The following is a 16236-nucleotide window of genomic DNA, read 5'->3' as shown; positions in this document are numbered from 1 at the left end:
CCGAGAGAGGCATGTTTGGCGATTGCGAGGGTAGGGAAGCTCCGAGTGCCAGAGTTTGTGGGGCTGTGGAAGGGCTGCCTAGGGAAGGTGAGGGCCAGCAGGAGCTTTCAGTCCTGGCGCCTTTGGTGTGGGAGCAGTCGCTGGACGTTTCCCATTTCGGAGCTGGGCTCTGGCAAAGCCGAGAGAGGCATGTTTGGCGATTGCGAGGGTAGGGAAGCTCCGAGTGCCTGTGCTTGTGGGGCTGTGGAAGGGCTGCCTAGGGAAGGTGAGGGCCAGCAAGAGCTTTCAGTCCTGGCGCCTTTGGTGTGGGAGCAGTCGCAGGACGTTTCCCATTTCGGAGCTGGGCTCTGGCGAAGCTGAGAGAGAGCATGTTTGGAGTTAGCGAGGGTAGGGAAGCTCCGAGTGCCTGTGCTTGTGGGGCTGTGGAAGGGCTGCCTAGGGAAGGAGAGGGCCAGCAAGAGCTTTCAGTCCTGGCGCCTTTGGTGTGGGAGCAGTCGCAGGACGTTTCCCATTTCGGAGCTGGGCTCTGGCGAAGCCGAGAGAGAGGCATGTTTGGAGTTACCGAGGGTAGGGAAGCTCCGAGTGCCTGTGCTTGTGGGGCTGTGGAAGGGCTGCCTAGGGAAGGTGAGGGCCAGCAAGAGCTTTCAGTCCTGGCGCCTTTGGTGTGGGAGCAGTCGCTGGACGTTTCCCATTTTGGAGCTGGGCTCTGGCGAAGCCGAGAGAGGCATGTTTGGCGATAGCGAGGGTAGGGAAGCTCCGAGTGCCAGAGTGTGTGGGGCTGTGGAAGGGCTTCCTAGGGAAGGTGAGGGCCAGCAAGAGCTTTCAGTCCTGGCGCCTTTGGTGTGGGAGCAGTCGCTGGACGTTTCCCATTTCGGAGCTGGGCTCTGGCGAAGCTGAGAGAGGCATGTTTGGAGATAGCGAGGGTAGGGAAGCTCCGAGTGCCAGAGTTTGTGGGGCTGTGGAAGGGCTGCCTAGGGAAGGTGAGGGCCAGCAAGAGCTTTCAGTCCTGGCGCCTTTGGTGTGGGAGCAGTCGCTGGATGTTTCCCATTTCGGAGCTGGGCTCTGGCAAAGCCGAGAGAGGCATGTTTGGCGATTGCGAGGGTAGGGAAGCTCCGAGTGCCAGAGTTTCTGGGGCTGTGGAAGGGCTGCCTAGGGAAGGAGAGGGCCAGCAAGAGCTTTCAGTCCTGGCGCCTTTGGTGTGGGAGCAGTCGCTGGACGTTTCCCATTTCGGAGCTGGGCTCTGGCGAAGCTGAGAGAGGCATGTTTGGCGATAGCGAGGGTAGGGAAGCTCCGAGTGCCAGAGTGTGTGGGGCTGTGGAAGGGCTGCCTAGGGAAGGTGAGGGCCAGCAAGAGCTTTCAGTCCTGGCGCCTTTGGTGTGGGAGCAGTCGCTGGACGTTTCCCATTTCGGAGCTGGGCTCTGGCGAAGCTGAGAGAGGCATGTTTGGCGATAGCGAGGGTAGGGAAGCTCCGAGTGCCAGAGTGTGTGGGGCTGTGGAAGGGCTGCCTAGGGAAGGTGAGGGCCAGCAAGAGCTTTCAGTCCTGGCGCCTTTGGTGTGGGAGCAGTCGCTGGACGTTTCCCAATTCGGAGCTGGGCTCTGGCGAAGCCGAGAGAGGCATGTTTGGCGATAGCGAGGGTAGGGAAGCTCCGAGTGCCTGTGCTTGTGGGGCTGTGGAAGGGCTGCCTAGGGAAGGTGAGGGCCAGCAAGAGCTTTCAGTCCTGGCGCCTTTGGTGTGGGAGCAGTCGCTGGACGTTTCCCATTTCGGAGCTGGGCTCTGGCGAAGCCGAGAGAGAGGCATGTTTGGAGATAGCGAGGGTAGGGAAGCTCCGAGTGCCAGAGTGTGTGGGGCTGTGGAAGGGCTGCCTAGGGAAGGTGAGGGCCAGCAAGAGCTTTCAGTCCTGGCGCCTTTGGTGTTGGAGCAGTCGCTGGACGTTTCCCATTTTGGAGCTGGGCTCTGGCGAAGCCGAGAGAGAGGCATGTTTGGAGTTAGCGAGGGTAGGGAAGCTCCGAGTGCCAGAGTTTGTGGGGCTGTGGAAGGGCTGCCTAGGGAAGGTGAGGGCCAGCAAGAGCTTTCAGTCCTGGCGCCTTTGGTGTGGGAGCAGTCGCTGGACGTTTCCCATTTTGGAGCTGGGCTCTGGCGAAGCTGAGAGAGGCATGTTTGGAGATAGCGAGGGTAGGGAAGCTCCGAGTGCCAGAGTTTGTGGGGCTGTGGAAGGGCTGCCTAGGGAAGGTGAGGGCCAGCAAGAGCTTTCAGTCCTGGCGCCTTTGGTGTGGGAGCAGTCACAGGACGTTTCCCATTTCGGAGCTGGGCTCTGGCGAAGCCGAGAGAGAGGCATGTTTGGAGTTAGCGAGGGTAGGGAAGCTCCGAGTGCCAGAGTTTGTGGGGCTGTGGAAGGGCTGCCTAGGGAAGGTGAGGGCCAGCAAGATCTTTCAGTCCTGGCGCCTTTGGTGTGGGAGCAGTCGCTGGACGTTTCCCATTTTGGAGCTGGGCTCTGGCGAAGCCGAGAGAGGCATGTTTGGCGATAGCGAGGGTAGGGAAGCTCCGAGTGCCAGAGTGTGTGGGGCTGTGGAAGGGCTTCCTAGGGAAGGTGAGGGCCAGCAAGAGCTTTCAGTCCTGGCGCCTTTGGTGTGGGAGCAGTCGCTGGACGTTTCCCATTTCGGAGCTGGGCTCTGGCGAAGCTGAGAGAGGCATGTTTGGAGATAGCGAGGGTAGGGAAGCTCCGAGTGCCAGAGTTTGTGGGGCTGTGGAAGGGCTGCCTAGGGAAGGTGAGGGCCAGCAAGAGCTTTCAGTCCTGGCGCCTTTGGTGTGGGAGCAGTCGCTGGATGTTTCCCATTTCGGAGCTGGGCTCTGGCAAAGCCGAGAGAGGCATGTTTGGCGATTGCGAGGGTAGGGAAGCTCCGAGTGCCAGAGTTTCTGGGGCTGTGGAAGGGCTGCCTAGGGAAGGAGAGGGCCAGCAAGAGCTTTCAGTCCTGGCGCCTTTGGTGTGGGAGCAGTCGCTGGACGTTTCCCATTTCGGAGCTGGGCTCTGGCGAAGCTGAGAGAGGCATGTTTGGCGATAGCGAGGGTAGGGAAGCTCCGAGTGCCAGAGTGTGTGGGGCTGTGGAAGGGCTGCCTAGGGAAGGTGAGGGCCAGCAAGAGCTTTCAGTCCTGGCGCCTTTGGTGTGGGAGCAGTCGCTGGACGTTTCCCATTTCGGAGCTGGGCTCTGGCGAAGCCGAGAGAGGCATGTTTGGCGATAGCGAGGGTAGGGAAGCTCCGAGTGCCAGAGTGTGTGGGGCTGTGGAAGGGCTGCCTAGGGAAGGTGAGGGCCAGCAAGAGCTTTCAGTCCTGGCGCCTTTGGTGTGGGAGCAGTCGCTGGACGTTTCCCAATTCGGAGCTGGGCTCTGGCGAAGCCGAGAGAGGCATGTTTGGCGATAGCGAGGGTAGGGAAGCTCCGAGTGCCTGTGCTTGTGGGGCTGTGGAAGGGCTGCCTAGGGAAGGTGAGGGCCAGCAAGAGCTTTCAGTCCTGGCGCCTTTGGTGTGGGAGCAGTCGCTGGACGTTTCCCATTTCGGAGCTGGGCTCTGGCGAAGCCGAGAGAGAGGCATGTTTGGCGATAGCGAGGGTAGGGAAGCTCCGAGTGCCAGAGTGTGTGGGGCTGTGGAAGGGCTGCCTAGGGAAGGTGAGGGCCAGCAAGAGCTTTCAGTCCTGGCGCCTTTGGTGTTGGAGCAGTCGCTGGACGTTTCCCATTTTGGAGCTGGGCTCTGGCGAAGCCGAGAGAGAGGCATGTTTGGAGTTAGCGAGGGTAGGGAAGCTCCGAGTGCCAGAGTTTGTGGGGCTGTGGAAGGGCTGCCTAGGGAAGGTGAGGGCCAGCAAGAGCTTTCAGTCCTGGCGCCTTTGGTGTGGGAGCAGTCGCTGGACGTTTCCCATTTTGGAGCTGGGCTCTGGCGAAGCTGAGAGAGGCATGTTTGGAGATAGCGAGGGTAGGGAAGCTCCGAGTGCCAGAGTTTGTGGGGCTGTGGAAGGGCTGCCTAGGGAAGGTGAGGGCCAGCAAGAGCTTTCAGTCCTGGCGCCTTTGGTGTGGGAGCAGTCACAGGACGTTTCCCATTTCGGAGCTGGGCTCTGGCGAAGCCGAGAGAGAGGCATGTTTGGAGTTAGCGAGGGTAGGGAAGCTCCGAGTGCCAGAGTTTGTGGGGCTGTGGAAGGGCTGCCTAGGGAAGGTGAGGGCCAGCAAGATCTTTCAGTCCTGGCGCCTTTCGTGTGGGAGCAGTCGCTGGACGTTTCCCATTTCGGAGCTGGGCTCTGGCGAAGCTGAGAGAGAGGCATGTTTGGAGTTAGCGAGGGTAGGGAAGCTCCGAGTGCCAGAGTGTGTGGGGCTGTGGAAGGGCTGCCTAGGGAAGGTGAGGGCCAGCAAGAGCTTTCAGTCCTGGCGCCTTTGGTGTGGGAGCAGTCGCAGGACGTTTCCCATTTCGGAGCTGGGCTCTGGCGAAGCCGAGAGAGAGGCATGTTTGGAGTTAGCGAGGGTAGGGAAGCTCCGAGTGCCTGTGCTTGTGGGGCTGTGGAAGGGCTGCCTAGGGAAGGAGAGGGCCAGCAAGAGCTTTCAGTCCTGGCGCCTTTGGTGTGGGAGCAGTCGCTGGACGTTTCCCATTTTGGAGCTGGGCTCTGGCAAAGCCGAGAGAGGCATGTTTGGAGTTAGCGAGGGTAGGGAAGCTCCGAGTGCCAGAGTGTGTGGGGCTGTGGAAGGGCTGCCTAGGGAAGGTGAGGGCCAGCAAGAGCTTTCAGTCCTGGCGCCTTTGGTGTGGGAGCAGTCGCTGGACGTTTCCCATTTCGGAGCTGGGCTCTGGCGAAGCTGAGAGAGGCATGTTTGGAGATAGCGAGGGTAGGGAAGCTCCGAGTGCCAGAGTTTGTGGGGCTGTGGAAGGGCTGCCTAGGGAAGGTGAGGGCCAGCAAGAGCTTTCAGTCCTGGCGCCTTTGGTGTGGGAGCAGTCGCTGGACGTTTCCCATTTCGGAGCTGGGCTCTGGCGAAGCCGAGAGAGAGGCATGTTTGGCGATAGCGAGGGTAGGGAAGCTCCGAGTGCCTGTGCTTGTGGGGCTGTGGAAGGGCTGCCTAGGGAAGGTGAGGGCCAGCAAGAGCTTTCAATCCTGGCGCCTTTGGTGTGGGAGCAGTCGCTGGACGTTTCCCATTTTGGAGCTGGACTCTGGCAAAGCCGAGAGAGGCATGTTTGGCGATTGCGAGGGTAGGGAAGCTCCGAGTGCCAGAGTGTGTGGGGCTGTGGAAGGGCTGCCTAGGGAAGGAGAGGGCCAGCAAGAGCTTTCAGTCCTGGCGCCTTTGGTGTGGGAGCAGTCGCTGGACGTTTCCCATTTCGGAGCTGGGCTCTGGCGAAGCTGGGAGAGGCATGTTTGGAGTTAGCGAGGGTAGGGAAGCTCCGAGTGCCAGAGTGTGTGGGGCTGTGGAAGGGCTGCCTAGGGAAGGTGAGGGCCAGCAAGAGCTTTCAGTCCTGGCGCCTTTGGTGTGGGAGCAGTCGCTGGACGTTTCCCATTTTGGAGCTGGGCTCTGGCGAAGCCGAGAGAGAGGCATGTTTGGAGTTAGCGAGGGTAGGGAAGCTCCGAGTGCCAGAGTTTGTGGGGCTGTGGAAGGGCTGCCTAGGGAAGGAGAGGGCCAGCAAGAGCTTTCAGTCCTGGCGCCTTTGGTGTGGGAGCAGTCGCAGGACGTTTCCCATTTTGGAGCTGGGCTCTGGCGAAGCCGAGAGAGGCATGTTTGGAGATAGCGAGGGTAGGGAAGCTCCGAGTGCCAGAGTGTGTGGGGCTGTGGAAGGGCTGCCTAGGGAAGGTGAGGGCCAGCAAGAGCTTTCAGTCCTGGCGCCTTTGGTGTGGGAGCAGTCGCAGGACGTTTCCCATTTCGGAGCTGGGCTCTGGCGAAGCCGAGAGAGAGGCATGTTTGGAGTTAGCGAGGGTAGGGAAGCTCCGAGTGCCTGTGCTTGTGGGGCTGTGGAAGGGCAGCCTAGGGAAGGAGAGGGCCAGCAAGAGCTTTCAATCCTGGCGCCTTTGGTGTGGGAGCAGTCGCTGGACGTTTCCCATTTTGGAGCTGGGCTCTGGCGAAGCTGAGAGAGGCATGTTTGGCGATTGCGAGGGTAGGGAAGCTCCGAGTGCCAGAGTTTGTGGGGCTGTGGAAGGGCTGCCTAGGGAAGGTGAGGGCCAGCAGGAGCTTTCAGTCCTGGCGCCTTTGGTGTGGGAGCAGTCGCTGGACGTTTCCCATTTCGGAGCTGGGCTCTGGCAAAGCCGAGAGAGGCATGTTTGGCGATTGCGAGGGTAGGGAAGCTCCGAGTGCCTGTGCTTGTGGGGCTGTGGAAGGGCTGCCTAGGGAAGGTGAGGGCCAGCAAGAGCTTTCAGTCCTGGCGCCTTTGGTGTGGGAGCAGTCGCTGGACGTTTCCCATTTCGGAGCTGGGCTCTGGCGAAGCCGAGAGAGGCATGTTTGGCGATTGCGAGGGTAGGGAAGCTCCGAGTGCCAGAGTGTGTGGGGCTGTGGAAGGGCTGCCTAGGGAAGGTGAGGGCCAGCAAGAGCTTTCAGTCCTGGCGCCTTTGGTGTGGGAGCAGTCGCTGGACGTTTCCCATTTCGGAGCTGGGCTCTGGCGAAGCCTAGAGAGAGAGGCATGTTTGGAGTTAGCGAGGGTAGGGAAGCTCCGAGTGCCAGAGTGTGTGGGGCTGTGGAAGGGCTGCCTAGGGAAGGAGAGGGCCAGCAAGAGCTTTCAGTCCTGGCGCCTTTGGTGTGGGAGCAGTCGCTGGACGTTTCCCATTTTGGAGCTGGGCTCTGGCGAAGCCGAGAGAGGCATGTTTGGCGATAGCGAGGGTAGGGAAGCTCCGAGTGCCAGAGTGTGTGGGGCTGTGGAAGGGCTTCCTAGGGAAGGTGAGGGCCAGCAAGAGCTTTCAGTCCTGGCGCCTTTGGTGTGGGAGCAGTCGCTGGACGTTTCCCATTTCGGAGCTGGGCTCTGGCGAAGCTGAGAGAGGCATGTTTGGAGATAGCGAGGGTAGGGAAGCTCCGAGTGCCAGAGTTTGTGGGGCTGTGGAAGGGCTGCCTAGGGAAGGTGAGGGCCAGCAAGAGCTTTCAGTCCTGGCGCCTTTGGTGTGGGAGCAGTCGCTGGATGTTTCCCATTTCGGAGCTGGGCTCTGGCAAAGCCGAGAGAGGCATGTTTGGCGATTGCGAGGGTAGGGAAGCTCCGAGTGCCAGAGTTTCTGGGGCTGTGGAAGGGCTGCCTAGGGAAGGAGAGGGCCAGCAAGAGCTTTCAGTCCTGGCGCCTTTGGTGTGGGAGCAGTCGCTGGACGTTTCCCATTTCGGAGCTGGGCTCTGGCGAAGCTGAGAGAGGCATGTTTGGCGATAGCGAGGGTAGGGAAGCTCCGAGTGCCAGAGTGTGTGGGGCTGTGGAAGGGCTACCTAGGGAAGGTGAGGGCCAACAAGAGCTTTCAGTCCTGGCGCCTTTGGTGTGGGAGCAGTCGCTGGACGTTTCCCATTTCGGAGCTGGGCTCTGGCGAAGCTGAGAGAGGCATGTTTGGAGATAGCGAGGGTAGGGAAGCTCCGAGTGCCAGAGTGTGTGGGGCTGTGGAAGGGCTGCCTAGGGAAGGTGAGGGCCAGCAAGAGCTTTCAGTCCTGGCGCCTTTGGTGTGGGAGCAGTCGCTGGACGTTTCCCAATTCGGAGCTGGGCTCTGGCGAAGCCGAGAGAGGCATGTTTGGAGATAGCGAGGGTAGGGAAGCTCCGAGTGCCAGAGTTTGTGGGGCTGTGGAAGGGCTGCCTAGGGAAGGTGAGGGCCAGCAAGAGCTTTCAGTCCTGGCGCCTTTGGTGTGGGAGCAGTCGCAGGACGTTTCCCATTTCGGAGCTGGGCTCTGGCGAAGCTGAGAGAGAGCATGTTTGGAGTTAGCGAGGGTAGGGAAGCTCCGAGTGTCTGTGCTTGTGGGGCTGTGGAAGGGCTGCCTAGGGAAGGTGAGGGCCAGCAAGAGCTTTCAGTCCTGGCGCCTTTGGTGTGGGAGCAGTCGCAGGACGTTTCCCATTTCGGAGCTGGGCTCTGGCGAAGCCGAGAGAGAGCATGTTTGGAGATAGCGAGGGTAGGGAAGCTCCGAGTGCCTGTGCTTGTGGGGCTGTGGAAGGGCTGCCTAGGGAAGGTGAGGGCCAGCAAGAGCTTTCAGTCCTGGCGCCTTTGGTGTGGGAGCAGTCGCTGGACGTTTCCCATTTCGGAGCTGGGCTCTGGCGAAGCCGAGAGAGAGGCATGTTTGGAGATAGCGAGGGTAGGGAAGCTCCGAGTGCCAGAGTGTGTGGGGCTGTGGAAGGGCTGCCTAGGGAAGGAGAGGGCCAGCAAGAGCTTTCAGTCCTGGCGCCTTTGGTGTGGGAGCAGTCGCTGGACGTTTCCCATTTCGGAGCTGGGCTCTGGCGAAGCTGAGAGAGGCATGTTTGGAGATAGCGAGGGTAGGGAAGCTCCGAGTGCCAGAGTTTGTGGGGCTGTGGAAGGGCTGCCTAGGGAAGGTGAGGGCCAGCAAGAGCTTTCAGTCCTGGCGCCTTTGGTGTGGGAGCAGTCGCAGGACGTTTCCCATTTCGGAGCTGGGCTCTGGCGAAGCCGAGAGAGAGGCATGTTTGGCGATAGCGAGGGTAGGGAAGCTCCGAGTGCCAGAGTTTGTGGGGCTGTGGAAGGGCTGCCTAGGGAAGGTGAGGGCCAGCAAGAGCTTTCAGTCCTGGCGCCTTTCGTGTGGGAGCAGTCGCTGGACGTTTCCCATTTCGGAGCTGGGCTCTGGCGAAGCTGAGAGAGGCATGTTTGGAGATAGCGAGGGTAGGGAAGCTCCGAGTGCCTGTGCTTGTGGGGCTGTGGAAGGGCTGCCTAGGGAAGGTGAGGGCCAGCAAGAGCTTTCAATCCTGGCGCCTTTGGTGTTGGAGCAGTCGCTGGACGTTTCCCATTTCGGAGCTGGGCTCTGGCAAAGCCGAGAGAGGCATGTTTGGCGATTGCGAGGGTAGGGAAGCTCCGAGTGCCAGAGTGTGTGGGGCTGTGGAAGGGCTGCCTAGGGAAGGTGAGGGCCAGCAAGAGCTTTCAGTCCTGGCGCCTTTGGTGTGGGAGCAGTCGCTGACGTTTCCCATTTCGGAGCTGGGCTCTGGCGAAGCTGAGAGAGGCATGTTTGGAGTTAGCGAGGGTAGGGAAGCTCCGAGTGCCAGAGTGTGTGGGGCTGTGGAAGGGCTGCCTAGGGAAGGTGAGGGCCAGCAAGAGCTTTCAGTCCTGGCGCCTTTGGTGTGGGAGCAGTCGCTGGACGTTTCCCATTTCGGAGCTGGGCTCTGGCGAAGCCGAGAGAGAGGCATGTTTGGCGATAGCGAGGGTAGGGAAGCTCCGAGTGCCAGAGACTGTGGGGCTGTGGAAGGGCTGCCTAGGGAAGGTGAGGGCCAGCAAGAGCTTTCAGTCCTGGCGCCTTTGGTGTGGGAGCAGTCGCTGGACGTTTCCCATTTTGGAGCTGGGCTCTGGCGAAGCCGAGAGAGAGGCATGTTTGGAGTTAGCGAGGGTAGGGAAGCTCCGAGTGCCTGTGCTTGTGGGGCTGTGGAAGGGCTGCCTAGGGAAGGTGAGGGCCAGCAAGAGCTTTCAGTCCTGGCGCCTTTGGTGTGGGAGCAGTCGCTGGACGTTTCCCATTTTGGAGCTGGGTTCTGGCGAAGCCGAGAGAGGCATGTTTGGCGATAGCGAGGGTAGGGAAGCTCCGAGTGCCAGAGTTTGTGGGGCTGTGGAAGGGCTGCCTAGGGAAGGTGAGGGCCAGCAAGAGCTTTCAGTCCTGGCGCCTTTGGTGTGGGAGCAGTCGCAGGACGTTTCCCATTTCGGAGCTGGGCTCTGGCGAAGCCGAGAGAGAGGCATGTTTGGAGTTAGCGAGGGTAGGGAAGCTCCGAGTGCCTGTGCTTGTGGGGCTGTGGAAGGGCTGCCTAGGGAAGGAGAGGGCCAGCAAGAGCTTTCAATCCTGGCGCCTTTGGTGTGGGAGCAGTCGCTGGACGTTTCCCATTTTGGAGCTGGGCTCTGGCAAAGCCGAGAGAGGCATGTTTGGCGATTGCGAGGGTAGGGAAGCTCCGAGTGCCAGAGTGTGTGGGGCTGTGGAAGGGCTGCCTAGGGAAGGAGAGGGCCAGCAAGAGCTTTCAGTCCTGGCGCCTTTGGTGTGGGAGCAGTCGCTGGACGTTTCCCATTTCGGAGCTGGGCTCTGGCGAAGCTGGGAGAGGCATGTTTGGAGTTAGCGAGGGTAGGGAAGCTCCGAGTGCCAGAGTGTGTGGGGCTGTGGAAGGGCTGCCTAGGGAAGGTGAGGGCCAGCAAGAGCTTTCAGTCCTGGCGCCTTTGGTGTGGGAGCAGTCGCTGGACGTTTCCCATTTCGGAGCTGGGCTCTGGCGAAGCCGAGAGAGAGGCATGTTTGGCGATAGCGAGGGTAGGGAAGCTCCGAGTGCCTGTGCTTGTGGGGCTGTGGAAGGGCTGCCTAGGGAAGGTGAGGGCCAGCAAGAGCTTTCAATCCTGGCGCCTTTGGTGTGGGAGCAGTCGCTGGACGTTTCCCATTTTGGAGCTGGGCTCTGGCAAAGCCGAGAGAGGCATGTTTGGCGATTGCGAGGGTAGGGAAGCTCCGAGTGCCAGAGTTTGTGGGGCTGTGGAAGGGCTGCCTAGGGAAGGTGAGGGCCAGCAGGAGCTTTCAGTCCTGGCGCCTTTGGTGTGGGAGCAGTCGCTGGACGTTTCCCATTTCGGAGCTGGGCTCTGGCAAAGCCGAGAGAGGCATGTTTGGCGATTGCGAGGGTAGGGAAGCTCCGAGTGCCTGTGCTTGTGGGGCTGTGGAAGGGCTGCCTAGGGAAGGTGAGGGCCAGCAAGAGCTTTCAGTCCTGGCGCCTTTGGTGTGGGAGCAGTCGCTGGACGTTTCCCATTTCGGAGCTGGGCTCTGGCGAAGCCGAGAGAGGCATGTTTGGCGATTGCGAGGGTAGGGAAGCTCCGAGTGCCAGAGTGTGTGGGGCTGTGGAAGGGCTGCCTAGGGAAGGTGAGGGCCAGCAAGAGCTTTCAGTCCTGGCGCCTTTGGTGTGGGAGCAGTCGCTGGACGTTTCCCATTTCGGAGCTGGGCTCTGGCGAAGCCTAGAGAGAGAGGCATGTTTGGAGTTAGCGAGGGTAGGGAAGCTCCGAGTGCCAGAGTGTGTGGGGCTGTGGAAGGGCTGCCTAGGGAAGGAGAGGGCCAGCAAGAGCTTTCAGTCCTGGCGCCTTTGGTGTGGGAGCAGTCGCTGGACGTTTCCCATTTTGGAGCTGGGCTCTGGCGAAGCCGAGAGAGGCATGTTTGGCGATAGCGAGGGTAGGGAAGCTCCGAGTGCCAGAGTGTGTGGGGCTGTGGAAGGGCTTCCTAGGGAAGGTGAGGGCCAGCAAGAGCTTTCAGTCCTGGCGCCTTTGGTGTGGGAGCAGTCGCTGGACGTTTCCCATTTCGGAGCTGGGCTCTGGCGAAGCTGAGAGAGGCATGTTTGGAGATAGCGAGGGTAGGGAAGCTCCGAGTGCCAGAGTTTGTGGGGCTGTGGAAGGGCTGCCTAGGGAAGGTGAGGGCCAGCAAGAGCTTTCAGTCCTGGCGCCTTTGGTGTGGGAGCAGTCGCTGGATGTTTCCCATTTCGGAGCTGGGCTCTGGCAAAGCCGAGAGAGGCATGTTTGGCGATTGCGAGGGTAGGGAAGCTCCGAGTGCCAGAGTTTCTGGGGCTGTGGAAGGGCTGCCTAGGGAAGGAGAGGGCCAGCAAGAGCTTTCAGTCCTGGCGCCTTTGGTGTGGGAGCAGTCGCTGGACGTTTCCCATTTCGGAGCTGGGCTCTGGCGAAGCTGAGAGAGGCATGTTTGGAATTAGCGAGGGTAGGGAAGCTCCGAGTGCCAGAGTGTGTGGGGCTGTGGAAGGGCTGCCTAGGGAAGGTGAGGGCCAACAAGAGCTTTCAGTCCTGGCGCCTTTGGTGTGGGAGCAGTCGCTGGACGTTTCCCATTTCGGAGCTGGGCTCTGGCGAAGCCGAGAGAGGCATGTTTGGAGATAGCGAGGGTAGGGAAGCTCCGAGTGCCAGAGTGTGTGGGGCTGTGGAAGGGCTGCCTAGGGAAGGTGAGGGCCAGCAAGAGCTTTCAGTCCTGGCGCCTTTGGTGTGGGAGCAGTCGCTGGACGTTTCCCAATTCGGAGCTGGGCTCTGGCGAAGCCGAGAGAGGCATGTTTGGAGATAGCGAGGGTAGGGAAGCTCCGAGTGCCAGAGTTTGTGGGGCTGTGGAAGGGCTGCCTAGGGAAGGTGAGGGCCAGCAAGAGCTTTCAGTCCTGGCGCCTTTGGTGTGGGAGCAGTCGCAGGACGTTTCCCATTTCGGAGCTGGGCTCTGGCGAAGCTGAGAGAGAGCATGTTTGGAGTTAGCGAGGGTAGGGAAGCTCCGAGTGTCTGTGCTTGTGGGGCTGTGGAAGGGCTGCCTAGGGAAGGTGAGGGCCAGCAAGAGCTTTCAGTCCTGGCGCCTTTGGTGTGGGAGCAGTCGCAGGACGTTTCCCATTTCGGAGCTGGGCTCTGGCGAAGCCGAGAGAGAGCATGTTTGGAGATAGCGAGGGTAGGGAAGCTCCGAGTGCCTGTGCTTGTGGGGCTGTGGAAGGGCTGCCTAGGGAAGGTGAGGGCCAGCAAGAGCTTTCAGTCCTGGCGCCTTTGGTGTGGGAGCAGTCGCTGGACGTTTCCCATTTCGGAGCTGGGCTCTGGCGAAGCCGAGAGAGAGGCATGTTTGGAGATAGCGAGGGAAGGGAAGCTCCGAGTGCCAGAGTGTGTGGGGCTGTGGAAGGGCTGCCTAGGGAAGGAGAGGGCCAGCAAGAGCTTTCAGTCCTGGCGCCTTTGGTGTGGGAGCAGTCGCTGGACGTTTCCCATTTTGGAGCTGGGCTCTGGCGAAGCCGAGAGAGGCATGTTTGGCGATAGCGAGGGTAGGGAAGCTCCGAGTGCCTGTGCTTGTGGGGCTGTGGAAGGGCTGCCTAGGGAAGGTGAGGGCCAGCAAGAGCTTTCAGTCCTGTCGCCTTTGGTGTGGGAGCAGTCGCTGGACGTTTCCCATTTCGGAGCTGGGCTCTGGCGAAGCTGAGAGAGGCATGTTTGGAGATAGCGAGGGTAGGGAAGCTCCGAGTGCCAGAGTTTGTGGGGCTGTGGAAGGGCTGCCTAGGGAAGGTGAGGGCCAGCAAGAGCTTTCAGTCCTGGCGCCTTTGGTGTGGGAGCAGTCGCAGGACGTTTCCCATTTCGGAGCTGGGCTCTGGCGAAGCCGAGAGAGAGGCATGTTTGGCGATAGCGAGGGTAGGGAAGCTCCGAGTGCCAGAGTTTGTGGGGCTGTGGAAGGGCTGCCTAGGGAAGGTGAGGGCCAGCAAGAGCTTTCAGTCCTGGCGCCTTTCGTGTGGGAGCAGTCGCTGGACGTTTCCCATTTCGGAGCTGGGCTCTGGCGAAGCTGAGAGAGGCATGTTTGGAGATAGCGAGGGTAGGGAAGCTCCGAGTGCCTGTGCTTGTGGGGCTGTGGAAGGGCTGCCTAGGGAAGGTGAGGGCCAGCAAGAGCTTTCAATCCTGGCGCCTTTGGTGTTGGAGCAGTCGCTGGACGTTTCCCATTTCGGAGCTGGGCTCTGGCAAAGCCGAGAGAGGCATGTTTGGCGATTGCGAGGGTAGGGAAGCTCCGAGTGCCAGAGTGTGTGGGGCTGTGGAAGGGCTGCCTAGGGAAGGTGAGGGCCAGCAAGAGCTTTCAGTCCTGGCGCCTTTGGTGTGGGAGCAGTCGCTGACGTTTCCCATTTCGGAGCTGGGCTCTGGCGAAGCTGAGAGAGGCATGTTTGGAGTTAGCGAGGGTAGGGAAGCTCCGAGTGCCAGAGTGTGTGGGGCTGTGGAAGGGCTGCCTAGGGAAGGTGAGGGCCAGCAAGAGCTTTCAGTCCTGGCGCCTTTGGTGTGGGAGCAGTCGCTGGACGTTTCCCATTTCGGAGCTGGGCTCTGGCGAAGCCGAGAGAGAGGCATGTTTGGCGATAGCGAGGGTAGGGAAGCTCCGAGTGCCAGAGAGTGTGGGGCTGTGGAAGGGCTGCCTAGGGAAGGTGAGGGCCAGCAAGAGCTTTCAGTCCTGGCGCCTTTGGTGTGGGAGCAGTCGCTGGACGTTTCCCATTTTGGAGCTGGGCTCTGGCGAAGCCGAGAGAGAGGCATGTTTGGAGTTAGCGAGGGTAGGGAAGCTCCGAGTGCCAGAGTGTGTGGGGCTGTGGAAGGGCTGCCTAGGGAAGGTGAGGGCCAGCAAGAGCTTTCAGTCCTGGCGCCTTTGGTGTGGGAGCAGTCGCTGGACGTTTCCCATTTTGGAGCTGGGCTCTGGCGAAGCCGAGAGAGGCATGTTTGGCGATAGCGAGGGTAGGGAAGCTCCGAGTGCCAGAGTTTGTGGGGCTGTGGAAGGGCTGCCTAGGGAAGGTGAGGGCCAGCAAGAGCTTTCAGTCCTGGCGCCTTTGGTGTGGGAGCAGTCGCAGGACGTTTCCCATTTCGGAGCTGGGCTCTGGCGAAGCCGAGAGAGAGGCATGTTTGGAGTTAGCGAGGGTAGGGAAGCTCCGAGTGCCTGTGCTTGTGGGGCTGTGGAAGGGCTGCCTAGGGAAGGAGAGGGCCAGCAAGAGCTTTCAATCCTGGCGCCTTTGGTGTGGGAGCAGTCGCTGGACGTTTCCCATTTTGGAGCTGGGCTCTGGCAAAGCCGAGAGAGGCATGTTTGGCGATTGCGAGGGTAGGGAAGCTCCGAGTGCCAGAGTGTGTGGGGCTGTGGAAGGGCTGCCTAGGGAAGGAGAGGGCCAGCAAGAGCTTTCAGTCCTGGCGCCTTTGGTGTGGGAGCAGTCGCTGGACGTTTCCCATTTCGGAGCTGGGCTCTGGCGAAGCTGGGAGAGGCATGTTTGGAGTTAGCGAGGGTAGGGAAGCTCCGAGTGCCAGAGTGTGTGGGGCTGTGGAAGGGCTGCCTAGGGAAGGTGAGGGCCAGCAAGAGCTTTCAATCCTGGCGCCTTTGGTGTGGGAGCAGTCGCTGGACGTTTCCCATTTCGGAGCTGGGCTCTGGCGAAGCCGAGAGAGAGGCATGTTTGGCGATAGCGAGGGTAGGGAAGCTCCGAGTGCCTGTGCTTGTGGGGCTGTGGAAGGGCTGCCTAGGGAAGGTGAGGGCCAGCAAGAGCTTTCAGTCCTGGCGCCTTTGGTGTGGGAGCAGTCGCTGGACGTTTCCCATTTTGGAGCTGGGCTCTGGCGAAGCCGAGAGAGAGGCATGTTTGGAGTTAGCGAGGGTAGGGAAGCTCCGAGTGCCAGAGTTTGTGGGGCTGTGGAAGGGCTGCCTAGGGAAGGAGAGGGCCAGCAAGAGCTTTCAGTCCTGGCGCCTTTGGTGTGGGAGCAGTCGCAGGACGTTTCCCATTTTGGAGCTGGGCTCTGGCGAAGCCGAGAGAGGCATGTTTGGCGATAGCGAGGGTAGGGAAGCTCCGAGTGCCAGAGTGTGTGGGGCTGTGGAAGGGCTGCCTAGGGAAGGTGAGGGCCAGCAAGAGCTTTCAGTCCTGGCGCCTTTGGTGTGGGAGCAGTCGCAGGACGTTTCCCATTTCGGAGCTGGGCTCTGGCGAAGCCGAGAGAGAGGCATGTTTGGAGTTAGCGAGGGTAGGGAAGCTCCGAGTGCCTGTGCTTGTGGGGCTGTGGAAGGGCAGCCTAGGGAAGGAGAGGGCCAGCAAGAGCTTTCAATCCTGGCGCCTTTGGTGTGGGAGCAGTCGCTGGACGTTTCCCATTTTGGAGCTGGGCTCTGGCAAAGCCGAGAGAGGCATGTTTGGCGATTGCGAGGGTAGGGAAGCTCCGAGTGCCAGAGTGTGTGGGGCTGTGGAAGGGCTGCCTAGGGAAGGTGAGGGCCAGCAGGAGCTTTCAGTCCTGGCGCCTTTGGTGTGGGAGCAGTCGCTGGACGTTTCCCATTTCGGAGCTGGGCTCTGGCAAAGCCGAGAGAGGCATGTTTGGCGATTGCGAGGGTAGGGAAGCTCCGAGTGCCTGTGCTTGTGGGGCTGTGGAAGGGCTGCCTAGGGAAGGTGAGGGCCAGCAAGAGCTTTCAGTCCTGGCGCCTTTGGTGTGGGAGCAGTCGCTGGACGTTTCCCATTTCGGAGCTGGGCTCTGGCGAAGCCGAGAGAGGCATGTTTGGCGATTGCGAGGGTAGGGAAGCTCCGAGTGCCAGAGTGTGTGGGGCTGTGGAAGGGCTGCCTAGGGAAGGTGAGGGCCAGCAAGAGCTTTCAGTCCTGGCGCCTTTGGTGTGGGAGCAGTCGCTGGACGTTTCCC

This window comes from Aptenodytes patagonicus, chromosome 5 (assembly GCF_965638725.1).
Source record: "Aptenodytes patagonicus chromosome 5, bAptPat1.pri.cur, whole genome shotgun sequence".
Lineage (NCBI taxonomy): Eukaryota > Metazoa > Chordata > Aves > Sphenisciformes > Spheniscidae > Aptenodytes > Aptenodytes patagonicus.
Note: the sequence above shows the minus strand (reverse complement) of the source record.